Genomic DNA, 27,785 nt, shown 5'->3' on the forward strand with positions numbered 1-27,785 from the left:
ACGGTGGGGGGGCCTCCGGCCAACCAGCCACTCCACCACAGAGGATTGCCCAAAAAACAGAAGGCTGGCATTCACTAAATTTTAAAGTTGTAAACTTTTAAAGTGCTGTGTGGCATTTTCCTTCCCTCCTCCACCACCCCTTCTGGGCTACCTTGGTAGTCATCCCCCTATTTGTGTGATGAATGAATAAAGAATGCATGAATGTGAAGCAACAATGACTTTATTGCCTCTGCAAGCGGTGATCGAAGGGAGGAGGGAAGGGTGGTTAGCTTACAGGGAAGTAGAGTGAACCAAGGGGCGGGGGGGTTCATCAAGGAGAAACAAACAGAACTTTTACACCGTAGCCTGGCCAGTCGTGAAACTGGTTTTCAAAGCTTCTCTGATGCGTACCGCGCCCTCCTGTGCTCTTCTAACCGCCCTGGTGTCTGGCTGCGCGTAACCAGCAGCCAGGCAATTTGCCTCAACCTCCCACCCCACCATAAACATCTCCCCCTTACTCTCACAGATATTGTGGAGCGCACAGCAAGCAGTAATAACAATGGGAATATTGGTTTCGCTGAGGTCTAAGCGAGTCAGTAAACTGCACCAGCGCGCCTTTAAACGTCCAAATGCACATTCTACCACCATTCTGCACTTGCTCAGCCTGTAGTTGAACAGCTCCTGACTACTGTCCAGGCTGCCTGTGTATGGCTTCATGAGCCATGGCATTAAGGGTAGGCTGGGTCCCCAAGGATAACTATAGGCATTTCAACATCCCCAACAGTTATTTTCTGGTCTGGGAATAAAGTCCCTTCCTGCAGCTTTTGAAACGGACCAGAGTTCCTGAAGATGCGAGCGTCATGTACATTTCCCGGCCGTCCCACGTTGATGTTGGTGAAACGTCCCTTGTGATCCACCAGAGCTTGCAGCACTATTGAAAAGTACCCCTTGCGGTTTATGTACTCGCCGGCTTGGTGCTGCAGTACCAAGATAGGGATATGGGTTCCATCTATGGCCCCACCACAGTTAGGGAATCCCATTGCAGCAAAGCCATCCACTATGACCTGCACATTTCCCAAGGTCACTACCCTTGATATCAGCAGATCTTTGATTGCGTGGGCTACTTGCATCACAGCAGCCGCCACAGTAGATTTGCCCACTCCAAATTGATTACCGACTGACCGGTAGCTGTCTGGCGTTGCAAGCTTCCATAGGGCTATCGCCACTCGCTTCTCAACTGTGAGGGCTGCTCTCATCTTGGTATTCATGCGCTTCAGGGCAGGGGAAAGCAAGTCACAAAGTTCCATGAAAGTGCACTTACGCATGCAAAAGTTTTGCAGCCACTGGGAATCGTCCCAGACCTGCAACACTATGCGGTCCCACCAGTCTGTGCTTGTTTCCCAAGCCCAGAATCAGTGTTCCACAGCATGAACCTGCCCCATTAGCACCATGATGCATGCATTGGCAGGGCCCATGCTTTCAGAGAAATCTGTGTCCATGTCCTGATCACTCACATGACCGCGCTGACATCGCCTCCTCGTCCGGTATCGCTCTGCCAGGTTCTGGTGCTGCATATACTGCTGGATAATGTGTGTGGTGTTTAATGTGCTTCTAATTGCCAAAGTGAGCTGAGCGGCCTCCATGCTTGCCTTGGTATGGCGTCCACACAGAAAAAAGGCACGGAACGATTGTCTGCCGTTGCTCTGACAGAGGGAGGGGCGACTGACGACACGGCTTACAGGGTTGGCTTCAGGGAGCTAAAATCAACAAAGGGGGTGGCTTTACATCAAGGAGTATTTCAGGCAGGACTTCATGGAGGGTTCCAATAAGAAATGGTGCACCTAAGTTATTGTTCTTATTGGAACAAGGAGGTTAGTCTGGCCTCTGATTGATACATGGCTAGATTTACCTCGCTGCACCTTCTCTGTGAGTGACTGCAGTGTGATCTAGAGGAATGAGTCCCCTAGATGGGGGAAGGGGGGAAGCAAATGAGTACAAAACAAATCTGGTCTATTTCTTGTTTTGATCCACTCCATCTATCTTTTACATCTTTGGCTGGCAGCAGACGGTGCAGAAGGACTGCAAGCCATCCACATCTCAGGGCTGCTCGGCAGAAGACGGTGCAGTAGGACTGCTAGTCATCCTCATCTCTTGCCTTCCTGCCAGAAGATGGTACAGTACGACTGCTAGCAATCCGTATCGCCTGCCTGCTCACCATAAGATGGTTCAATAGGACTGACTGCAGGACTAAAGAGAATGACCTGGTCAAGTCACTCCAAATTTAGTCCCTGCCCCCATGTCTGCTCAGGCGCTCCCAGCCAACGTGGCCAGGAGCACCTCGGACACGACGAGGACGACTACCAGTCGTATTGCACCATCTGCTGTCAGAAGGCAATGGGTTGCTGCTGCTGTGTAGCAATGCAGTACCGCATCTCCAGCACCCAGGAGACATACGGTGACGGTGAGCTGAGCGGGCTCCATGCTTGCCGTGGTATGGCGTCTGCACAGGTAACTCAGGAAAAAAGGTGCGAAACGATTGTCTGCCCTTGCTTTCACGGAGGGAGGGAGGGAAGGGGGGCCTGACGATATGTACCCAGAACCACCCGCGACAATGTTTTAGCCCCATCAGGCATTGGGATCTCAACCCAGAATTCCAATGGGCAGCGGAGACTGCGGGAACTGTGGAATAGCTACCCACAGTGCAACGCTCCGGAAGTCGACTCTAGCCTTGGTACTGTGGAAGCACTCCGCCGAGTTAATGCACTTAATGCACTTAGAGCATTTTCTGTGGGGACACACACACTCGAATATATAAAACCGATTTCTAAAAAACCGACTTCTATAAATTCGACCTAATTTCGTAGTGTAGACATACCCTAGGAGCGGCAAAGAGTCCTGTGGCACCTTATAGACTAACAGACGTATTGGAGCATAAGTTTTCGTGGGTGAATACCCACTTCTTCAGATGCATTCTTCTTCAGATGTATTCACCCACGAAAGCTTATGCTCCAATACGTCTGTTAGTCTATAAGGTGCCACAGGACTCTTTGCCGCTTTTACAGATCCAGACTAACACGGCTACCCCTCTGATACTTGTAACCAGTAGGAGTGGTTCAAGAGCGATCAAGCCTTCAAACTCCCGGAAATTAGGCACGGATATAGTTTTATGGCTCCAGAGTAATTATCAAGATTCAAAAATCTAATAATAGTAATAATTAATAATAAATTAATACTTTGCCTTTATATCATGCCTTTCATCCAAGGAATTCACAGTGCTTTACGAAGGTGGGTAAAGAGATCAAAAGACAGTGGAACTGAAGGTTTAGCTCGTACATTTCTAGGAGATTTTTAGAGAGAAGAGGCTGCTTCTGCAGCAGCACATCCCAAGTCTAGTGTTTCCTAAATGTAAGTGGGGCGGGGACCAGATTGAGGGAATTGGGGCCAAAGCTTGGTCCCGTTAAAGTCAAAGGGAATTTTGTCATTTACTTCAATGGACTCAATATGTGACCCTTCATCGCTGGACAAAGAGGTTGCTCCCAGTTATGGGACTGATAGTCCATCTATTTCATCAGAAGCAGGATTGGGTCCTATAGTAGTTTCATACCAGTCCTGGTTGGTGAGTGCACAGAGATGTGTTGGCATCTCCTTCAAAGAAAGCCACTTGCCTTTCCTCCCACTTAGAGGTAAAGATTGTGGGCATGCCCAGTAGTGAGGAAGGATGGCCTTGTGGATGAACCGGATAGGGATTCAGGAGATCTGGGTTCCCTTTCCAGATCTACCACCAACTTCCTATGTGACCTTGGGCAAGTCACTTCACCTCTCTGTTCCTCAGCTGTAAAATGGGAATAATAGTACATCTTTGCCTCCCAGGAATGTCGTGATGTTAAATTCACAAATGTCTGAGATGCTATGGTGATGAACACCACAGAAAAACCTAGATAATAAAGTCATTATCATTACTAATGAGATGAAGATCAATTAAATTACATACACCAGAAAACTAAAGCACTATCCTCCAAACTTTCCCAGTTCAACAGCAAAGGTATTTTGTAAAGTATAGTGCATCTCTCTTTCATTCAGTAAGTCAGCCTTGAGATTTTTGGGAATCAGTCCAGTTTAGTGACAATATCTTACAGGCAATACCAAATTTTTCATACTAGTCAAAACGAAAGGAAGGAAGTAATTTTGCATAGCAAAACCCAACAATCTCCAGCAATTCTCTTGAAGCAGAACTCACTCTCATTTCCTCTTCAGACGTTTGATTCTATAACCGCTCAAGCCCAATGTAACACAAATCAATTCTCTTTACAAAGAGTGGCTTATACTCTCTCAAAAGAAGGAGGGAGGGGTCACCAGCCTTTAAAGGTTCATATCTGTCTTTGGAAAATGTGAAGTTCCTGTTAGCTGAAATAGCTGGGTTAGTCAATAAGCTAAATAAACAACACTCATCTGGAAAGAGTTAGACAACCCATCAAGCAGATGGGGGTGACGAGCTGTGCATTTAGTGTTACTGTGTGAACTGAAATGTTCTGCAGACAGTCTGAGAGGAGTTCCCTGACCCCATTTGTTCATTAGGATTGAATAGAGGCTCCTGTTGTTTGTCTTCCGTCACATTGACTCCAGCTGCTTGAAATAAACAGTTTGCTTTCCTTTCTGTATTTTACACACACACACAAGTCTGTATTTTACATACACAAACAAACACACACACACACACACTTTCTCTCATAATCTTTGTTATGACTATACAGAAACCCCATCACTGGCTTCTCTTAGTTCACACTGAGAGCAAAGCCAGGTTAGTTACAACATTGTTCCAAAGCAATTGGCAAGTCAACCACTATTTTTCAACATGCCTTGAAGTCAACAGGCCAACTGGTGGGTAATGGCTTGTCTACACAGGGAAATTGACTTGCCTAGCCATTGTGGAATATTATTCCACAATAGTTATTCTGAAATAGCTCCCCCCTGTGGATACTGTATTCCAGAATAAAAGTGATTTTATTCCAGAATAATTACGTTTTATTTGACAGAGCACTAATTATTCCAGAATAAAGGGACTTCATTCCAGCATAGTTTGTTCTGCAATAGCTACTCTGGTCAATTTCCCCATGTAGACAAACCCTAAGGCTCTGCAGATGCAGGCTTGTGCTAGCCAGAGACTATGCTGGTACTTTCAGCCCAAAGGATTTCCCACTGAGCTAGGACACAGCAGAATGCTCTGTAACTATTTTGGAGGTTTATTTTCATAGTTATGGCTGGTTTTGTTTGGTTTATGCAGCTGTGCATGCAACAATGGTCCTCTTGAACTTCTATTTGTTTATTTATTTTGAGTATTTCAAATTATTTCCATGCATTGATTGCAGGTTAGTTTTTGTTTGGGTTGTTTGTTTTGCTTTTTGCATTCTTCAAAGAAATTGATACTTGACTCTTTTTGCACTTCATGTATGTTTTCCTTTTGAGGGGCCGTGCAGTGCCTCTTTCAAAAACCAGGTAACAAAATCTAAGGCCCCTTATCCTTCAATGAGCTTTGTTTGGTGGATCCCTGCCTCACCCCACTCCATCCCAGTGAAGTCTGTGTGGGCACAGGGGTCCTTCTGTGTGGTGCTCATTGAAAGATTTTTCAAGTAACAAAAGTTAAAGTACAGCTTGGGCCTCATCGTACTCCTACTGAAGTCAATAGGAGATTTACCATTGACTTCAGTACAAGCAAGTTAGGCCTGGCAAGGGTATGAATAAAACTGAGCCTTGAAAAACTATCTAAACAAAGATTCCTGGCCAAACAATAATAAGAAGAATTCTTTATAATCAAACAGAGTGTAATCTTGGTGCTATTAAATATATAATATGTAAATAGTAGAAAACTCAGGTCAGAAAAACTGGACAGTTAAATGTTGTCATTAGTTCCTGCTCTCAGTAGAAGCCTCCATAAGTATTCAACTGGAACATGCAGGCCCTTGGGAAGCCACTCACTGAAACTGAAGCAATGAGATCAAGGGAATGCAGCGAGTCCTAAAATCTACAACCAGATCCTCAGGTGGTGTAAATGAGCCCAGCTCCCCTGATGTTGATGCTGCTTCCCATTTACACCAGATGAGAAATTAGGCCCATGAGGGGCAAATAACTGACTAGAAAGATAAAAGATAAAACTGACTAGACAAATAAAACCACTGGGAGATGATCTACACTTCAAATTTACATCAGCACAGCTGCCGTGCTCAGGGGTGTGAAAAATCCACACCTCTGAGTGCTGTAGCTGCACCAACCTAACGCCCCATGTATATACCGCTAGGTTGACGGAAGCATTCTAGCTACTCTTAGCCAGGGAGGCGGAGTTCCTACAGCAACAGGAAAAACCCCTTTTGTCACTACAAGCTGTATCTACATTACGGGGTTATAGGTAGACTCATAGATATTTAGGTCAGAAGGGACCATTATGATCATCTAGTCTGACCTCCTGCGCAACGCAGAATTTCACCCACCACTCCTGCTATGCCAGCCTTGCTATGGTGTTGCAGCATAGCAACCACGCCGGCGCTATGCTGCCGTAGCCTTCTGAGTGTAGAGCTGGCCTTAGTTATGTGTAAATCAGAAAAATAGAATGAACAAAGGGTTCATTGAAAGTCTGCACATTCAAACCTCTCTGCTGCAGAATTCGTTTTCTTGTTGATTCATGCCTACAGGCTGAAAATCAAATACAAATATCAAAGTTTCATGTAGCTCTGTAGTTAGTTTCTTTTGTTTCTTAAATGCTATCAAAAATAAAAATAAGGGGGGAAAACCCACGGTTGTTAGAAAGTGCTCTGTGATTACACATAAACCCATTTCATTCAAATATTATTTTCCTTTCACACCTCTGAAGCTTTTCTCCTTAGGGCAATGTCATTAGCATATAATTAAGGCGCCAGCTCTCTCACATTTTCCTGCATGTTGAATTGGGTGAGTTCTTGGAGTTTCTTCGTATTCTTTTCTTTCAATCTAAGATCAAACAGTTATGTTAATTAGTCACTCCTTTCCTGGTTCTATTTATATGTCATGTAAAGAACAGGACATAGTAAAATCTTCTTGCAGTTCACCATAAGGAAAAGATTCCGTTTCTCTTTGGAGTCAGTTCCAAACATACTCTTGCAGCAACATTATATTTATTGTTCTCTTGGGAAAACTTCTATATGATGTCCTACATACTGTGTAAAGCTGCAGAAGAAAGCTATTGTATACCAGTAAGAACTTTTCCCCCATCTTACTGAAAAACCTCTAGTCATGGATGGTGGATTTTTTCTGTCATATCATATCAATTTAGAGTTTGACTATCAAGGGTTTTTCGTAATCCAGCTGCCGAGATTTTCCTGAAATCAGAGAATGACGCAAAATGACTGAAGTGCTGTGTTAAGGTTATACAGCACAGTAAAGAAATAGATACTTTACAGTAAAGAACTGAATAGTTCAATAAACTAAGGCAATGGCAAGTGGTCCAAAAGGCTACTTCACCTTCACCTTGATCGATCGGTCCTTCAGCCCTCATATAGATTGCGCCAATCAGAACATGTCTTCAATACTTCTCTTACCCTGGCCTTCCTTCTCCATGTGCAGCCAGGCCTTTTCAAGATAAAATCTTCCCATCTCTTTGGAGGTCAGTCGACTGGTCGTTTCAGTTCCCGCGGGTACCACTTGGTGACAGCTGCAGTCCATTGATTGTCAGTTAGCCTAGCTATATGCCCTGCCCATCACATTTTATTGTTCCTGATTTCAACAACGACGTCCTGCACTCCACTCTGCTGTCTGATCACTTCACTGGGGACTTGGTTGCGGATTGAAATCCCCAGAATTCTTCTTTCCATCACCATCTCCATGACAGACAGTTGTTGCTCCTCTGTCTTTGTCAGCTCTCTTCTCTCTCAGAAGCTACTTATTGTTCCTAAAATGTCTGGTTACTTTGGAGCATCTTGTTTTTGAGAACCAGCCTAGCTAGGAATTGGGACTGTTTCTACTTACTGGGGAAAATGATGGCCTGGCTTCTGTGCTTCTCTGTGTGCCCTGGGCATGTAATTAAAAGAAGCCTGGAGGCCCCGCACAAAGGCCTTCATTCATACAGTGGATGAGGGGCAGGGCAACTGATAATGCAGAGCAGTTCAACTGGAAAAACAATCACCCAAACCATTCCTCAGGCTAAGTAACATAGGAGGGCACAGCTCCACCCCTTCTTAGTGTCAAAGAAAAAGAAAAGAGAAGAGGCTGTTTGAGTCCCAAAGAGCTTTTCACTGGACTAAGAGGAAACATTCCACATGTTTTTCTTTTCCTTTCAGTACTTTGGATTACTCACTCTCTTGAGATCTTTGCATTAGGACACCAATTCTCCCTCTTTGCCCATAGTACACAGGCATCTCTTCACTGGGGAGAACTGTGGAAAATGCAAAGTAATTGAATGCTACTGGTTTTAAAAAGAGGAACCTTCCCAGGGAATGGATAAATCCCGGTTTATTAGAGACTGAAGGGCGCAGAGCATTTGAAGACTGTCTGTGTTGGCTTTCTGAGCTGTCACCCATTCCTTCATTATTTGGCTCTGGTGCCCCAGACATTGCAAGAAAATCAACATTGATATAAGAAATCCCGCCAGATGGGGATCTGGGATGCGGGCTAGGGAGCACTAGGAGACTGCTACGCTGAAAGAAGCCCTCTTCCATCCACAGCTGTGGGTTTTGTCAGCATAGCTACATTGCTAGGAATGTGGTTTTTCACACTCCTGACCGACATAGCTATGCTGGTATAAGTTTTAAGTGTGGACCAAGCCTCTGGTTATTGTTTCTTTGTACACAGTCAGGGTATATCTACACTGGCAGAGTTACATCACCGGCAGTTACATCACCGCTCAGAGAGCGCTGAAGGGAAACCGCTGTTGTGTGCTCACACTGTCAGCTGCCTGCGCAATAGCATGTTCATGCTTTGTGGCACTTGCAGCGGTATTCAGAGCAGTGCACTCTGGGCAGTTATCCCAAAGAGCATCTCTTCTTCTGCTGCTGCTAAGAGTTGTGGGAAGGTGGAGGGGGATGCGGAGCATCCTGAGTTCTGTCCCAATGCCCCATGATGCATTGCTTTGCATCCAAGCTATCCCTGTGCTTCCGTCCGCATTTGGCACCATCTTTCAACAGTTTGTTTACTGCACACTCTGCCTCTTTGGTCTTCAGGAATGGATCCTGCACTGTTGACCAGTATGCAGCTCGCTCCAGCACGTCAATAGGGCACCTTGACAGCAGCAAGGAGCAGTTCAGCAACAGGCTGAGCAAGTGCAGAATGACTGTTGAGCGTGCTTTTGGCCATTTAAAGGCCCGCTAGCTCTGCCTATATGGGAGGCTGGACCTGGCTGATGACACTATTCCTATGCTTATAGCTGCATGCTGTACGCTCCATAATATTTGTGAAGGGAAAGGTGAAAGCTTCACTCAGGGCTGGACCGCTGAGGCTCAGCGCCTGGAGGCTGAATTTGAACAACCAGGGACAGGGGCCATAAGGATCAGGGATGCCTTGAGGCAGCAATTTGAAGCTGAAAGCCACTAATATTTGTTGCCATGCTCAGGAGTGCAGTGCTTGTAATGCTAGGAGGTGATTGTGATTGGTGCAGACGATGCACTATGAAGGTTTAAGAAAATTGCCTGTTGCTTTGCAGGCTCTCTTTGCTTTCAATTAATGGAATAAAGATTTCTTTCAAACCAAAACAATTCTTTTATTAAAAAACAACAACCGGAGGAGAGAGACAAACAAAAAAACACATCAGCCCTGTGGGGGGTGGAGGATAGGGGAAGGAAGGGTCCCATGAGGAGGTGGGGTCCCAGGGACGTTAAAGATTTGTGTATGTCCAGGTATCATATGCAGCCTTGTCCTTTGGAGTACAGTGCAGCGGGTACTGTACTTCAGGAGGGCTAAACTGCAGAGGGATGGGTGTTGAGTGCAGTGGGTACTGGGAGTCCGCCATGCTGGACTGTGACGGGGGGGAGGGGGGGAGTGGAATGCTGTGGGTACAGACTGGGGCCAGGAGGTTGATAAGAGTGTGGTGGTGTCTAGGGGGCGCATGGGAAAGAGTTTTGTGACAGCGGCTGCAGGGGAGGGCGGGCACGGAGCTGCTTGGTTTGCAGAGCTAGTAGCGCCTGGAGCATGTCCACTTGGCGCTCCATAACGTTTAAGGGCCACTCCGTGGCTTCATTCTGGCGCGCTGCATTCTCCTTTCGCTGCCTCTTCTTGCTGTCCCGCCACTCCTTCAATTCCTGTTTCTCGGCCGCGGAGTGCATCATGACATCACGCAGAAAGTCCTCTTTAGTTCTTCGTGGCCACTTACTAATTCTGCGCAGCAGTTCAGCCAGCGATAACGAAGAGGGAGGCTGGGCTCCCAAGGTCGTATCTGGGAAGCCAAAATGCAACATTTTACAGAAGCAGTATTGTTTGCAACACACAGACCACTGATGTAAAACCACTATTCACATACCTGTCATTAACTGGCTGACCCCAGGAAAGCACACATGAGCCACAAGACCCCCAAAATGGTGAGTAACCGCAGGGGCAGTGGAAATCAGTGTTCCGGGACCATACTTTACACTGGGCATTTGACTTTTGGGGAGAACCAGCACTATGGGGGGGCCCTATAATCATTCCTGTCCCCACATTTTCCACAGGCTGTGTTCATTATGGAAGATAACTCGCTGTAGGGGGTGAGCAGGGAATCAAGGGAGGGTCTTCTCCAAGACTGCGGCTTCCACCCTGGCCCTTCTGTGGCTCACCTGTTTGCAGCAATGGTTTCTCGCCCCACAGTGATGGCAGAGTGGCATGGGAAAGTTACTCTTAATGGGACAAGAAATAAAGCAGCTCTGCCAAAGAACCTGGGGCAGTGGATTGCCCAGTATCTCCACGAGAGTTTTCTGGAGATCTCTGAGGCAGATTCCTGTGAAGTGAGGGAGTCAATCAACACCCTGTTCCGCTGTTCAGACTAGGCGTGTGGTGGTATGCGCATCATGCAGACCCAAGACTGCTTTCTGCAACCCTCCTGCCCCCAACAACTTGCTTCAGCGATTCCCAAAATCGAAGCCACTTACCAGGGGGCTCCTCTCCTGTTTGTGCTTTGCCAAACTCCAACAGCTGTGACTGGCTAGCCTCCTCCGAGGTAAAGAAGAGCTCCTGACTGCATGCCCTTCTGACCTCTGAGTCGTCCTCTGCCTCTGGGTCCCCCTCCACATCTTCGTCAAAGATTTCCTCCTCCTAGCTCCGTCCATTCTCGACTAGCCCGTGAGCAACTGAAGTATCCACAGGGGCCTTCGCAATGGAGGTGGCGTCACCACCGATTATCACATCCAGCTCTTTGTAGAACCAGCAGCTTGTGGGCGCAGCACCGGGGCGGTGGTTTGCCTCCCGTGCCTTGTGGTAAGCGTTTCACAGCTCCTTCACTTTGACCCTGCACTGCAGTGTGTCCTGGTCATGGCCCCTTTCTGTCATGCATCGTGAACTGTCTGTAGGTATCATAATTCCTACTGCTGGAGTGCAGCTAGGACTGGACAGCCTCCCCTCCCCAAATCTGATGAGGTCCAGCAGCTCGGCATTGCTCCAAGTGGGGGATCGCCTAGTGCGTGGAGCAGGCATGGCCACCTGGAAAGATGTGCTGAGACCACTTCACATGTCAGCGAGCAAACAGGAAGGGGACTTTCATAATTTCCAAGAAATTTAAGGGGCGGGGCTCACGGTTGGTCACCTGAGGGCAGGGCAGTAGAGTTGAACCCCATGACCAGAGAGGCGAGAACAGGCATTGTGGGACACCTCCCGGAGGCCAATTGCAGGGCTGTAAGCAACGAGGGTGTCTACACCGGCACCGTGGCGCTGTAGCCCCAGCACAGAAAGCTCTGCGCCTCTCGTCAGGGTGGGTTTTTTAAGTGCTGCAACTGCGCAGTTTCTGCGCGCTAAGTGGCTTGGCAGTGTCTACACTTTGGGAGTTATACCGCAGAAAGCTGCTTTTCTGCGCAGAAACTTGCCAGTGTAGACAAGGCCTATGTTGTTCGGGGAGGTGATGTTCTTATACCAGCAGAAAAACTTCCGTTGGTCTGTGCAGCATCTACATTAGGGGGCTATTGCTGTGCTGGCAGAGGCCCTGTGGCTGACACAGCTTGAGGTCTGTTCTCATTCTTTATACCCCAGAGCACGCACATCCACAATAACAGCCGGCAACTAAACTCCCTCTTCTATTCCGGCTCTCCCAACTCTTCTTTCCCCCTCCCCAGGGCAGAGTCTGCATCGTTCTCTTTCCGCTCCCCTAAAGCTCTTGTCATCCGGGTTAAACATACTGAAACGTAATTGCCTCAGCCAATCCGAGCACAGAGATGCTGGACGGTCGTTGTGTATACTCATCTCCCAGTTATGCAATTCCCTACATTCTGAGTGTTTAAGGGATCTGGGTTGTATAATAATTGTACGGTTATTTCTTATTAACTGTACAGTGTGCAAATGCCTGTATTCTTTGTGAAGGCTCTTGTTAGCCAATCAGAGTGAAGAGATTTGCCTAACATTTATTTCTCAGTCACTGCAGTTAATTAAGTATCTCTTCTCTCTGACTGACCACTTACCTGAGAACTCCATGCACACATAGCACCAACCAACATGTCCCTCTCCACCTCTGAACCCTTCCCCACACTGTCACTCCCCTGCATTCCAGAGATTTATTGTAAAAGGGCAGTACTTTTAGTCGGAGAAAGGGAGCGCTAAACCCTCTTCCAAGAGCAAGGAAGTGCAACTGGGATTAATTGAGAGCTGCAGATGCTGTGAACCTATGAAAATCAGGCCACTTTCATTTAGGTGCCTAAATATGTGTTTAGGAGTTTAATATTATGCGCACAGGTTTAAACATTTTGGCTTGTGTGTATATGTGCAGAGATAAAAATCTTAGAATATGACAAAAGATTGCTATTCACATTACATTTTCAATGCAATCAGCAAGCAAAATCCTCTTTGTCTCTTTCCTCGCCTGTTTCTATAAAGGTCTCTTTTTGTTCACATCCCTATTGTGATTTAAGGCTGTCGTATGGCTCTGACAGCATGAGAAGGATTTTCAACAGCAACACTGCTGCTGGTGGTCCTTGCCCATCTGATACAAGCAACTTAAGGATGAAAGAGGCCAGCAGGTGAGGTTATGGCGAAACATCAGCAGATGCACTCTCCGGGGAAGTCCTTTTTTGTGACCTCATGCAATTGACATTAGTGGAAGAAGGGCGAGCAGGAGAGGAGAGCTTTAAGTGGCATTACGAACTCATGCTGGTGATGTCAACAGGAACAGGCTCAGGGAGCGCAGAGATTTTATTTTTATTTCTATTTTTTTGTGAACAAAGAAAACAACCAATGAGATGAAACTCAAAATTCAAAGGGTTGCCTTTCTACAAAAGATCATTACCTTCCTCATGAATGATATGAGAATGCATTGTAATTTCCAGGATAACAAGCTACTGTAAAAGAAAAGATCATCTTCTTTTAAACCCACAGTTTTTCTAAAAGTAAAAACATTTAGATTCAAGGGCTTCCAGAAAGAAAAGACAATGCATGTCAGTATCATTCATCGGCAGTAATTACATTAAACATTTCTGCTCTCATGGAGTGTGTGCTCTTTTGAACAAAATCAGTGATAGAAACACATTGTGTGGGGGATGGGGAGGCAAATCAAAGTTTGCTAGAACATTTAGAAGTCCAGTTGCATGTCAGAGTTCCTCCTGCATTGTGTCTGTTCAAAGTTAAGTCACATTCTCATTTCTGCAGGAACACCTCAGGATCTGCAGCCAAGAGAAAGACATCTCAGACCTGGTAGAGGAGATGCTGTCTACAAGGCAGCCAATTATGACTTTGAGTGGTCCAGCTGGTCACATCTCATCCTTTTCCAACCCTTAACATGCCCCCTATGGTTGGAGACCATTGTGAGGAGACGATTCACACAAGAGCCAGTTCTGTTGGCTTTATGCTGCTGGGACATCTCTAATCTGGCCAGTTACAGCCAGTATCCAGTTCCTCTGTGTCATCTGAGCTCTTAATTTGGTTGAACTGCCAGGCTTAACATGCATGTTGGGTGGTGAGATCCTAACACAGCATCCAACATACTAATGCTGCATCACAACATTGCCTTGTAGTGTCATGCTTAAAACATCTCTGAATGTTTTTTTTCATGCTGTAATGATATCTGGGGAGGAGCAGCAGCAGCTGCTGCTGCAGGGACACAGCAGGTGGACAGTCTGAGCTCCGAATCTCTTACTAGCAAGGTGTGCACCACCACACCAGATGCCTCCTGCCCTGATCAGAAAGGATGATGGGGTTTAAATTTATGTGCCAGTTATTAAACTGTGTCCTTCATGCCACCCATGCAAGCTGTGGCCTTCTTGGCCTTCCCAGGGCTCAGAGCTGCCATGACCTCTAGCTCATTCATCATGGAAGAAGTTCAAAATCATCCATACCCAGCACCCTCAGAATTGTTTATGAAAAGTCTCTGCTCTATCCAACTTGTGTTATTTACCTCTCTTACCTATCTCTGCTCCACCCAGCACCAGGATGTTGGAGTCCATCTCAGAAACTCTGAGACAGATTTTCATGCCTCACGCTTTCAAGCGCATCTGCTAATGAGTCAGAACGTGTTTTCTCTGTCATCAATTGGTGTTCTCAGTGCTCAGCAGCACGCACCATTTCACATAAGACAATGTGATGCCGATCAATCGCCTTCCCCAGGTGTTAGTAAGTATTATGGCTGAGAGTTAGATTCGAGTATCAGACGGGCAGCGTTTAGGTGACAGGTATTGAAGTACAACTGCTGCTCAAAATCGTCAGTTTAAAATAATTATGGGTTCATTTAGCAAGTAATAGGTACAGTAGAGGGAAGTATTGTGGCTTGACTAGAACAGTCAGACTGGCTTGAACTTGTTGACTTGACTTTTTAGTCACACAACAAAGAACCTGTCTTTGAAGCAGCTAATCATTGTCCTATTCAAAGCAATTACTTCTCCCTTGCCAGTGAGTACATACAGGAACTCCTCACTTAAAGTCATCCAGTTAACATTGTTTCATTGTTACATTGCTGATCAATTAGGGACCATGCTCATTTAAAGTTGCCCAATGCTCCCTTATAATGTTGTTTGGCAGCCGCCTGCTTTGTCCACTGCTTGCAGGAAGAGCAGCCCCTTGCAGGTAGCTGGTGGGGGCTTGGAACCAGGGTGGACCAGCAGCCCTCCTAGCACCTCCCTGCTCCCCTAAGTTCCCTGTGGTGCAGGCACCCAGCAGGCTATCAATTGCTGGCAGTTCAGCTGTCCCTTCCCTCACTGCCTGTGCTGCTCCTGCCCTCTGCCTTGGATCTGCTCCCTGAGACTCCTGCTTGCTGCGGGGGGTGGGGTAGGGGGGGGAGGGAAGCTCATGTCAGGGTGTCCCCCTCCCCCCTGCTCCTGCACCCCACTTACCCCATCTTCCATGGATCAGGGACACAGCATAGGAGAGAGGGAGCTTGCCCTGGCAGCAGCTGCGGCTCAGCTTGCTGATCTAATTAACAAGGCAGTGTTCTTAAAGGGGAAATGCACATCTCTCTCTCTCACGCACATACACAAGGTGTGTGTCTCTGTCTGTCCTCCGTCCTTTCCTGCTGCCTTGTAGAGTGTAAAAAGAAAAGGAGTACTTGTGGCACCTTAGAGACTAACCAATTTATTTGAGCATAAGCTTTCGTGAGCTACAGCTCACTTCATTGGATGCACACGGAAGCTCACGAAAGCTTATGCTCAAATAAATTGTTTAGTCTCTAAGGTGCCACAAGTACTTCTTTTCTTTTTGCAAATACAGACTAACATGGCTGTTACTCTGAAACTTGCAGAGTGAGAGAGTTAACCCTTGAGGGCTCAGCCAACTGCAAGTTCATCATTTAGCAGTAAGGCATTCCCTGGGAAATATCCCACCCTCTGACTTCTCCAGCTCAACCAAGTTTCACAATCATCATCACTGTGTACCAGTATTAAATTGTTTTTTTAAAACTCATACTGTGTGTGTGTGTGTATATATAAATTTCCCTGGAACCTAACCCCCTCATTTACATGAATTCTTATGGGAAAATTGGATTCACTTAACATAGTTTCGCTTAAAGTTGCATTTTTCAGGAACATAACTACAACATTAAGTGAGGAATTCCTGTATTCGTTTGTGTAGAGCTGTACAGAAGATTGGTGACTGCAGACAATTACCTAGTTAAAAGTTTGATGTGGCAGGGTTAGAAGAAAATCCATGGAATATACTTACTGCGTATAAATTACGGCCACCAGGTATCTGAGTTCAAACGAATACAGTAACATTGGTATCATTGGTAACATATTATTCTCTGAAGAATACCCTTGTGTAGATGCAGTTGGGAATGGAACAAAACACTTTGTATCATTCCTCTGGCCCTTGGGCCATGCTCCTGGCTGCCTTCTGCCTACCCCAAACATTTTGCTATATAGGAAAATAATATTTCTGTGGCAGTTTTTGAAAGCTGTATGTTGATATAGTCAGTTAGTCCCTGATAGTCCAGGTAACAGTGGGAAATGCCAACTGAGTGATAGTGAAGAGGGGTTGGATGTTAAGTTGCCCTTTGTTGATGATACCACAGTGGGGTTACTTCACGTGAGATCTTTTTAGGAGTCTTTTGCACTTGGGAATGTTGTTGACTGTAGAGCAACAGTTCTCCGTCTCTGGGCAGTCTCCACTGCAATGACCCTGCTGGAATAACTGGGTCTCAGAAACTATTTTCCTAGCTGTAGGGTAAAGTGCTGTATGTATGCATTTGCTGTCTTATAGAAGAAAATTGGAAAGGCTGGAGGGTGGGAAATTGAGACCTAAAATGAAGCAGTTGGAGACAAAACTCCAAGGGCCAGATTCTCTAGGTGATGTAAATTGGAAGCGCTCCACTGAAGACAACTCCATTGAATGGAGCTATGCAGATAAAGACCAACTAAGGATCTGGCTCCAGCACTGCATACGGAGCTCACTAATATTTTGGGCTGGGATTTTGAAAAGGAAGTTAGGAGCCCAACAGCCATTGAATTTCAGTGGGTATGGGCATCTAGCTCCTTTAGTTTCACTTGAATATCTGAGCTGTAATTTATCATTTGGGCTAGGTGGCTATTGATTGATATACTCTACCTAGGTTATTTATACCATGCTCATCTCTGCGGTGCTTGAGCACCTTATAAAGTCTAATGTGTTGTTTGTTATTGTGGGATGGCAAAATTAAAGATTTGGGATTTAGATTTCAACTGGAAGGTGGTGATATTCCCAGATAGTCGAATGAGGGCTCAGGATTGGTAAGGAGAGCCTTTACCTTTTAGGTCACTGGCTCAAATTTGGTGTGGGTCCATGGTGACTGAAAGTTGCTGCTGTTTGAGCTTCATTTCTGTTCAGTTGTCTGTATGCAGACCCCTATGTGCACCACAATCCAGAAGCCATGAATTTAGCCACAGAATCTACCCCTTGCTGCAGAATTGGGCTCCAAAATCAACGCTTTCCCTTTGTAAGAAGCTATGGGCCAGATCCTCAGCTGGTGTAAATTGGCATAGCTCTGTCAAAATCAATAAAGGAGCTGAGGAGCTGGCCCTACATTTTTAATGGAGCGGGTCAAAATCTTTTGAGTGAAAACTTCTTTGCAAATGAAAATTTCCTGCCAACATTTGTATTTCACAATTTTCTGGGTTTTCTTGAAAAGCAAGAACGTTTCCCTGACATGAACAGTTTTCATTTAAAACCTTTTGGCAGTCTGTGAAGATCTTCCAAATGTGAACCAAATGCAGACTTATACAGTGATGTCTGGCTGAGTCTTCAAACAGCCTAACAATAACTCTGAGAGATGTGGCCTGTTCCATTCATCTCAATGGGAGTGTTAACTTTGGAAGCTACTGATGACAATTTAAATGTTACCATTATCAACTGTTTTCCTGCTCACCATTTCATCAGAAACATTCACTTTATATGCTTGTCCTAGATATACTCCCCCACCTCCCCAAATAGCAAAAGCCCCAGCTGTCCCCTACCCAGCTGCCCAAACCTCCTGCTTCCCCCCCCCCCGCCCCGGATAACTTGTACATATATTTTCTACACAAAATTCAGCAGCACATTGAAACGGAAACATTTAGGGGCTACACAAAATGAGTTACATTAAATAAGACGCGGGATGATGATCTGATTGTGTTAATCATTTTCATACTTAATTCCAAACACCCGGCCCCATTTTTAATTTATCTGGTGCTGCTGCAGAATTTCCAGTCTGCTGCACTGGAGTTGCACAGAATTTAGGTCACACTTGCCAGGCCTGGTCTCTATGAAATGAGTTAGCTTTTTCCTAATAGACAGGGGCACACATCACAACTAGTGCCCTGGTTGGCAGTCTTAGCAGAAAGGCCAGTAATTGAAGATAACCAGCCTAACCTCTCACCCCAGAATCTGGGCCCCTGAAGATCAGATTTGAGGTACTTTGGCAGAGAATGCATCCCCTGCCACAGTCTGTGTTGTACTTGTTCTGGGGACAAAAGCAGGTCTGCAGTGGGTGTCATCTGGCAACTTTCACAAGTAACTAGCTTCCATTTTCATTCTATTAAAAAGCAAAGTACACATTAGGATTTGCTCCCTACTAATCAGTCCTTATAGTATTCAGCCACTTATAAACACTATGTCCTTAGCAAACACATTCTTTACTACCATGTACATTTGCTTCAGGTTTAGTTAACATTGGTTTCTACTTCCAGTGAACATATGAGACCCGAAATATTTCCTTGTTCCCTGACATTTCACATCTCCCTCATCCCTTTGAAGCACATATTCATGTAGAATTTGATTAAAACGGACAACTGAATTTTGAATCCTGTCTGTCTCTAGGATCTGGAGCAGGAAAGAAGTCACCAGTGCAGGGATGAGCTATCTAGGGCGCCAGATGACCTTTGTGTGACCCTGATTTGCAATCAACAATTTTGAGAAGTTCAAAGCACATCAGCTTGGAGCTCTGTAAAATCCGTCATTCTGTTGATCAGCCTGAACCCACAGTACAGTGTCAAGAAGAAAAGGAGTACTTGTGGCACCTTAGAGACTAACCAATTTATTTGAGCATGAGCTTTCGTGAGCTACAGCTCACTTCATCAGATGCATACCGTGGAAACTGCAGAAGACATTATATACACACAGAGACCATGAAACAATACCTCCTCCCACCCCACTGTCCTGCTGGTAATAGCTTATCTAAAGTGATCATCAAGTTGGGTCATTTCCAGCACAAATCCAGGTTTTCTCACCCTCCGCCCCCCCCCCCCCCAAACTCACTCTCCTGCTGGTAATAGCCCATCCAAAGTGACCACTCTCTTCACAATGTGTATGATAATCAAGGTGGGCCATTTCCTGCACAAATCCAGGTTCTCTCACTCCCTCACCCCCCTCCAAAAACCACACACACAAACTCACTCTCCTGCTGGTAATAGCTTATCCAAAGTGACCACTCTCCCTACAATGTGCATGATAATCAAGGTGGGCCATTTCCAGCACAAATCCAGGTTTTCTCACATCCCCCCCACCCCCATACACACACAAACTCACTCTCCTGCTGGTAATAGCTTATCTAAAGTGATCATCAGGTTGGGCCATTTCCAGCACAAATCCAGGTTTGTGCTGCCGTGACCCCCAAAGGGTTTAGCATCATGGGAACTATGACTAATGCAGTGCTGGGAGTCACCCCACGTGGCTGCCTGTTGAGAGGGAGGAGCTCTGTATACAATGGCCTGGCACTGTCTCATGATTTTTAACACAACACGTTGACAAGTGAAAAGCAAATGGTTGGGAGTGGCCTGTTGTGTTAGAAGAACTTTGCCCTGTCATGAAGGTTTGATTTTTAGCCTTAGCTCCTCACTTCTAGGAGTTGAGTATCAATGTTGGTTTTTAGATTTGCAGGGGAGGGACGCTGTAAGTTACCTTCTCCCGATGCAAGAAGGGGAGCATTCTATATAGGTTCTTATATCCCCTCCTCACCATAATATCCTACAGATGAGGATAGCTGCTGTGTTTTAAAAACAGACTCCTGGGACATTGTCTAGGACCGTTTCTCCTTGGGACAGATTTAAAAACCCAGGGACTGTACACAACCTCAGCCAGATAAAACACTGTCACTTCATCTGAGGCATAGCAAAGGAGCCTGCATAACACAACTGTTTCCATTGTAATCCTGTCCCTCGTGTGCTAAAGGGGAGTACATGCCATTAAATCCATTTTTTGGAGTGGGACACCTCCTACATGTGAAGTCAGCGGCAAAACTCTTCTGTGTGAATAATGTCATGCCCTGAAACTCTCACTGTTAACAAGTTGGCCATTGATATGACATAGTTTCATCACAGATTGTGCTAATACAAATTAAAATAGAATCTAATGATACACATTTATTCCATGCAGCTGGTAAGCTCAGACACTGAGGATTCCGCTACTCCACTTCATCAAAATTGTATCAACAAGGTTGAAGCTTTAGGCTCAACAAAATATTGGCATCATATTGAAGTAGAAGCTGTGATAGCCACTTGAGACTTTCAACTGAATGGTTCAAATAATATTTTGGAATAGTTCTAAAATGGCCAGGAAGAAAAATGAACCACCTTAAAAGCCAGCTCAAGTCCACAGGTGCACCTTTGTTTCTCTGGCTCCATTTCTTTGCATCTAACTAATAAAGTGTCAAAGCATATTTCTGAGTGAGAAAAGAAGAGGTTTCACATATGTTAGTGAAATAATTACTGTGCAACAACATATAAGTGGCCTCTGTTAAGTCTGACATAGGATTTCCCCCATAAAAACACACCAGGAAGAGGAACAAATATCTTATAAAGCTTATCCGCTTTGTACACAAAACTAGCTCCAGAACCAGGACATATACACTCTAGACAGGTTAGACCCAGAATACAAGCACACTAGCCACCCATGTTCATTGTCAATACGTCTTATATGTCACATGTGCAGCTAAGAGTGGGATTGTGGAACTGGTCCAGTTAGCTAGTGACTCTGTTACATGCTACCATGTTGCTGATCCAAGTTTGCCGGGAGTTAGATGTTGGGCAGTCAGCTGCCATTATATCTAGTCTGAGCTCCCATCATGATTGACACCAGGGATTCTTCTTTCTCTGATGGGTCTGCTTTACCCTGATCTCTACACTGGAGTTAGGCGATATTATAAGGAACAACTAGTTAATGTGCTTGTGTGCCATTGCCCTCTACTCACTGGAAACAGAACTACTCAGCTGTGTTCCATTGGCTTTACAGTATGAGGCCCTAGCCGATATTCTGCTTTAGCTCCAGTCTCTTCTTTTAATTTCTGAAGACCTGAGTTCTCTTGTTGCTATTGGCACGAATTTGGATGTATTCATAATGTGCTGCACACTGACAATTGTGAAGTCCTAGGGGGTCTTAGAAAGCAGCTTCCAGTGAAATGTTTTCATTGGTTACTACCACAATTTAACATAAAATATAACTATGGTGGGGAAGCTTCAGAAAGGCTGAAACTGTTAGACTTCTTCTGGACCTCAGTTTTGGTTTTACCAGCAGCTGATATTTGAGTAATTCTTATTCTAACAATAATATGGCAAAATATGGCTAGTTTGCAATATTGTCTGGTGACATTTCAGGAAGTCAGGCATCTATCATTTATTGCAGGCTTTCAACTACAGTGCAACGTATTTCCAGAGCTGTTGAAATAAATGCCACCAATGTGAATATCCAGGTTAGGAACCAAGAGATGAAGGCTTAAGCCCCTGAGATATTTCATTGCACTGGTCTTATCCGAGTGCTCTTTGCAACATTGATATGAACTATATAAAACTCTCCATCTATGGTCTTGTGTTATATAGGGAAGAGGAACTTCTGACTGTAGGTTACAAACTGATATTTTTTCAGTATATGTTTGGCAAAAAGTAGCAGACTTAGTGGCAAATGTTAGTTTGTATAGTATAGAAAAGAGTGAAGAATTATTTGTGTGATTCTTGTCCTTGCATATCCTCATTCTTTGGCTTCATATTGTTCCTGGGACACTATTACAATGGGAAAAGTGGGGGGAAGCTGAATTTGTCTGCCTATGGTGAGAATATTAGAAGCCACGCAAATACCATCAATGCAAACATTGACTAATTCTTTGCCAAAAAATATCCCCTAAGCTTGAAGAAAAATACATTCCAAAGTCAGGAAGTGATATTCATAGCCTTTATATTCTATAGTGATATAAGCCTGTGCTATACTTAATAGCCACTATGGCCCAAACACTTGGATGTAACTTTATGCCCATTGGGACTACTTACATATGTAAACAACTAGGCCCTATGCTGGTAAGATTCATTGATATACTCCATAGCACTTGTAGTATGATCTTTGCAAGCTACACTATAAAGTTCTAACTATTACTCAATGTAAAATAAAATATTAATGGTATTTGTATTATGTATTTGTATAATATCAAAAGCAGTGGTCCAGGAACAAAGGTCCTAGAAGCATTAATAATAGCATCACAATATTTCCTGACATTTTCTAAAAAAAAAAAAAAAAACAGTGGAAGTTCCCCACAAGAATGAGAATGAGGTAGACAAAACAGCTACGCATACTTTAATGTGTTTCCATATTTTATCCTGAAAACCCCCCAGCTATGTTATGCCCCTTCCTTTGGCCATGAGAACTAATGCTGTAAATCTCCCTGTTTTCATAATCCTTTAGTTATCTTGTTCCAGAGTTGTACAAAACAGCACTGTCTGTATCCAACTTACATAGCCCTTTATCAATACATTCACCAATAATAGGCAAAAGATATCTGAGAGACCAGTAAAGGGTTAGTATCATCAAATGCTGCCAGTAAGTCTAGTGCCTTTGAAGGGACCCACACTGGACGTCCTAGAAAGTCAGTTCAACAAAAGTAAGACACCTGGAGTAATGACAGCCCTTAATCAGATCTTTCTATTTAGATAGCACCCATCTCCACACTATCTGAGAACCTCACACTATGCCTCTCACATAGGGAAGTATTGTGCTCAGTTTATAGCTGGGCAACTGAAGCACAAAGAAATTCAGCAAGATGTCCAGAATCACAGATGAAGTCCCTGGCAGAACTGAGAATTGAGCCCAGATCTCCTGCGTGCCACAAGACCATCGTCTCCTTCCTAAGAATGGCAAGGAATATTAACAGCTTGTGACGTGGTGTACTTGCCCCGCACTGGAGATGAAGAGGTTAAGCCAGCACTCCTAACAGCAGAAACTATGCCCCCTCGCCTCTGCTGGGCATGCTCCAGCTGCTGCTTCAGTGTAAAAGGGAGCAGCCCAGCTCATTCTAGGTTGACTGCTGGAGAGGAAGGACGCACCTTGCAGGCTCCAGCCCAGGAGCAGCTAAAACTGGAGACCATAGGAGCCAGAGGCATTGAGACCCAGGCAGATATCTGTGGACACCCAAGGTAGGTTGGAGCTGCTGGGAGCAGTTCCGGCTGAGGAACCTGGAGACCCCAAAGATGCCCAGACTGCAGCATCAGGGAATATGGTAAGAAGTAGCTGGGACCTGGTGGAGTGGGAAGGCCTGGTTTGCACTCCCCTCCCGTCCCCTGCCCAGGTGGTAGCTCACTTCCCCTACTATAACCATTAGGTTGCATAGCCCTGCTAAGGAGGGCAACCTTATTTACTCTGGCCACTAGGCAGCATAACTGTGCTGAGAAGGTTAGCAATACTCACTAGGCCATATTGCATGAGTGAAAGGGTGATTGTATTGGCTCGGGCTACTAGGCCGCACAACTGTGCTGAGGAGGTCAGCCATACTGACTGGGGCCCCACGTCACTCAGCCTGAGTGAGAAGGTGATTATATTGACTCCAGCCATTAAGCTGTGCTGCCCTGATGGCAAGGGTGACCATATTGACTGTGGCCATTGGTCCATACTGCCCTGACATCAAGGGCAACTGTATTGACTCTGGACATTGGGCTGTACTGCCTTGAGGCTAAGAGCATGCAGGTGGACTTAACCACAGGGGCACAACACCTTTGCCCTGCCCCAAAGGAAGATGGGGTGTACTTGCCCCATGACACAGCTCTTGATATAAACTAGTCGGAACAGAGAGAGTTAGAATACAGGGAGCTTCTGACATGTGAACCAATATGGCCACAGACTTCAAAAGTGATTAGTGATTTGGGATTCTTCAGTTTTTGGTTGCCTGACTTGACACAACTTTAAGGGATATGATTTTCATCGTGGGTACAACTTTCTGAACACTGGGCCTCTTTAAGGTATCTCAAGTTGGGTACCCAAAAGTGGAAGCACTCAAAATCACTAACTTCTGAAAATCTTAGCTGACATCTTTACTTTGCAGATATCAGGGCCCTGAGACACAAATGGGCCTTCTAGGCTTTCCCACGATTCTAACAGCCTGCCTATGGAATGATGGAAACCTTCCCCCTCACCCCACACATTTCTTGAGAAGTGGTTAGGTTGTTTTGAGGAGGCAAGTGGGTGATGGCTTGGAGGCATGATGAGGTAAATATCTGGTTGAACAGCCCATTTTAGATGCTTTGCTTTTTTTTTTTTAACATCTAGAATGTGGGCAGATCAGAGAGCATAGCTGAAGGTGCTGGAGCCGAGGCAAGGTTCAAGCAATTAGAAGAAAGGAAAGGTCAAAGGATATGCTGTTGTACCAAGAGGCAATCTATCTGTGTAGATTGTTGGGTGGAAGGGATTAGTACAGAGAAAGACAAAGGAATTTTTTCCTGACTTGAAAAGGATTAGAAACTTATTCCCAGTAGAGACAACGTTCATCATAATGCTTCACAAGAGGGAAGGATGTAACATACCCAAGGAACAAGCCAAGTCCTGGACTCATACCAAATCAAAAGGAAGTAAGACCAGGCCATAGAAACAAATCAGGATGAGACAAAAACTCTCTGAAGGGAGAAGAGGACTCAGATTTCCACGGCTGCGCATCATCTACAGTGCTTGCCACAAGATACTGGCTTGCAAAATAATGCCCAAAGGTGACTAATGATAAACTGAATTTGACAAAATCAAATAGTAAACAAGGCTTCATTGGGTGAGGCTGGACTGAGTTAAATTCTCAGCTAAAGATCCCTAAGAGGCTGCCATTTGATTTCAGCCTTGCTTGCACATAGTCATGGGCACCATTTCAGATTTTAGTGGGGGGAGAAACTTTAACCATGATTCCAGGGGCTACTTAGGCACTTGAAAACTCTATTTTTTTTTTTTTTTGGCAGATAACTTAACAATTAGCTGACAGGAGCACTATATCTTTTCCCTATATAAAAGAGAAAAAATTAAATATTAGATCCACTCAGCTCTAATACTAATATGTTCTGATGCCTTGTGGCAAGTCACTAAAGGGACACTGGTTAGGTTTAAAACTTGAATGTATATTCTTACTTTGTTACTAACTCTGCAGATAGAGAGAGACTCCATCAGGAATCCTGGGTTCTATCTCTGTTCTGGGAGGGGAGTTGGGTCTAGTGGGTTATAGCAGGGGGCAGATACATCTGTGTTCTATATAAGAACATCAGCCATACTGGGTAAGATCAAAGGCCCATCTAGCCCCCTATCCTGTTTTCCAGCAGTGGCCAGTGCCAGGTGCTTCAGAGGGAACAGAACAGATCATCAAGTGATTCATCCCCTGTCGCCCACTCCCAGCTTCTGGCAAACAGAGGCTAAGGGACATGCAGAACACGGTGTTGCATCCCTGCCCAGCCTGGCTAATAGCCATTGGTGGACCTATCCTCCATGAACTCCCTATACCGGAAACCTACTGACCGCTATTCCTACCTGCATGCCTCCAGCTTTCACCCTGACCACACCACACGATCCATTGTCTACAGCCAAGCTCTGCGATACAACCGCATTTGCTCCAACCCCTCAGACAGAGACAAACACCTACAAGATCTCTGTCAAGCTTTCTTACAACTACAATACCCACCTGCAGAAGTAAAGAAACAGATTGATAGAGCCAGAAAAGTTCCCAGAAGTTACCTACTACAGGACAGGCCTAACAAAGAAAATAACAGAACGCCACTAGCCGTCACCTTCAGCCCCCAACTAAAACCCCTCCAACGCATTATTAAGGATCTACAACCTATCCTAAAGGATGACCCAACACTCTCACAAATCTTGGGAGACAGGCCAGTCCTTGCCTACAGACAGCCCCGCAACCTGAAGCAAATACTCACCAACAACCACATACCACACAACAGAACCACTAACCCAGGAACTTATCCTTGCAACAAAGCCTGTTGCCAATTGTGCCCACATATCTATTCAGGGGACACCATCACAGGGCCTAATAACATCAGCCACACTATCAGAGGCTCGTTCACCTGCACATCCACCAATGTGATATATGCCATCATGTGCCAGCAATGCCCCTCTGCCATGTACATTGGTCAAACTGGACAGTCTCTACGTAAAAGAATAAATGGACACAAATCAGATGTCAAGAATTATAGCATTCATAAACCAGTCGGAGAACACTTCAATCTCTCTGGTCATGCTACTACAGACATGAAGGTCGGTATCTTAAAACAAAAAAACTTCAAATCCAGACTCCAGCGAGAAACTGCTGAATTGGAATTCATTTGCAAATTGGATACTATTAATTTAGGCTTAAATAGAGACTGGGAGTGGCTAAGTCATTATGCAAGGTAGCCTATTTCCTCTTGTTTTTTCCTACCCCCCCCCCCGATGTTCTGGTTTAACTTGGATTTAAACTTGGAGAGTGGTCAGTTTGGATGAGCTATTACCAGCAGGAGAGTGAGTTTGTGTGTGTATGGGGGTGGGGGGGATGTGAGAAAACCTGGATTTGTGCTGGAAATGGCCCACCTTGATTATCATGCACATTGTAGGGAGAATGGTCACTTTGGATGAGCTATTACCAGCAGGATAGTGAGTTTGTGTGTGTGGTTTTTGGGAGGGGGGTGAGGGGGTGAGAGAACCTGGATTTGTGCAGGAAATGGCCCAACTTGATTATCATGCACATTGTGTAAAGAGTTGTCACTTTGGATGGGCTATCACCAGCAGGAGAGTGAGTTTGGGGGGGTGGGGCGGAGGGTGAGAAAACCTGGATTTGTGCTGGAAATGACCCAACTTGATGATCACTTTAGATAAGCTATTACCAGCAGGACAGTGGGGTGGGAGGAGGTATTGTTTCATGGTCTCTGTGTGTATATAATGTCTTCTGCAGTTTCCACGGTATGCATCTGATGAAGTGAGCTGTAGCTCACGAAAGCTCATGCTCAAATAAATTGGTTAGTCTCTAAGGTGCCACAAATACTCCTTTTCTAGTTCTTATTGTAACCCTGCTATAGTGTTGGCCTTCACAACAACCCCTGGAAAAAAGTTCCACAGGTTGACTGAAAAAATACTTTCTTCTGGGCTTTTTAAACTGCTGCCTATTAATTTCATTGGGTGACCCCTAGTTCTTGTGTAGTGTGAAGGAGTAAATAACACTTCCTTCAATTTTTCCACACCAGTCATGATTTTATAGATTTCTATCATACTCCCCTTAGTCATCTCTTTTCCAAGGTGAAAAGTTCCAGTCTTTAATCTCTTCTCATATGGAAGGTATTCCGTACCCCTCATCATTTTTGTTGCTCTTTTCTGTACCTTTTCCAATATATCTTTTTTGAGATAGGGTGACCAAATCTGCACACAGTATTCAAAATGTGGGCATGTTATGGATTTATATAGAGGCAATATGATATTTTCTGTTTTATTATCAATCCCTTTCCTAATGATTCCCAACATTCTGTTCACTTTAACTGCCACTG

Source organism: Lepidochelys kempii, chromosome 1 (genome assembly GCF_965140265.1).
Source record: "Lepidochelys kempii isolate rLepKem1 chromosome 1, rLepKem1.hap2, whole genome shotgun sequence".
Lineage (NCBI taxonomy): Eukaryota > Metazoa > Chordata > Testudines > Cheloniidae > Lepidochelys > Lepidochelys kempii.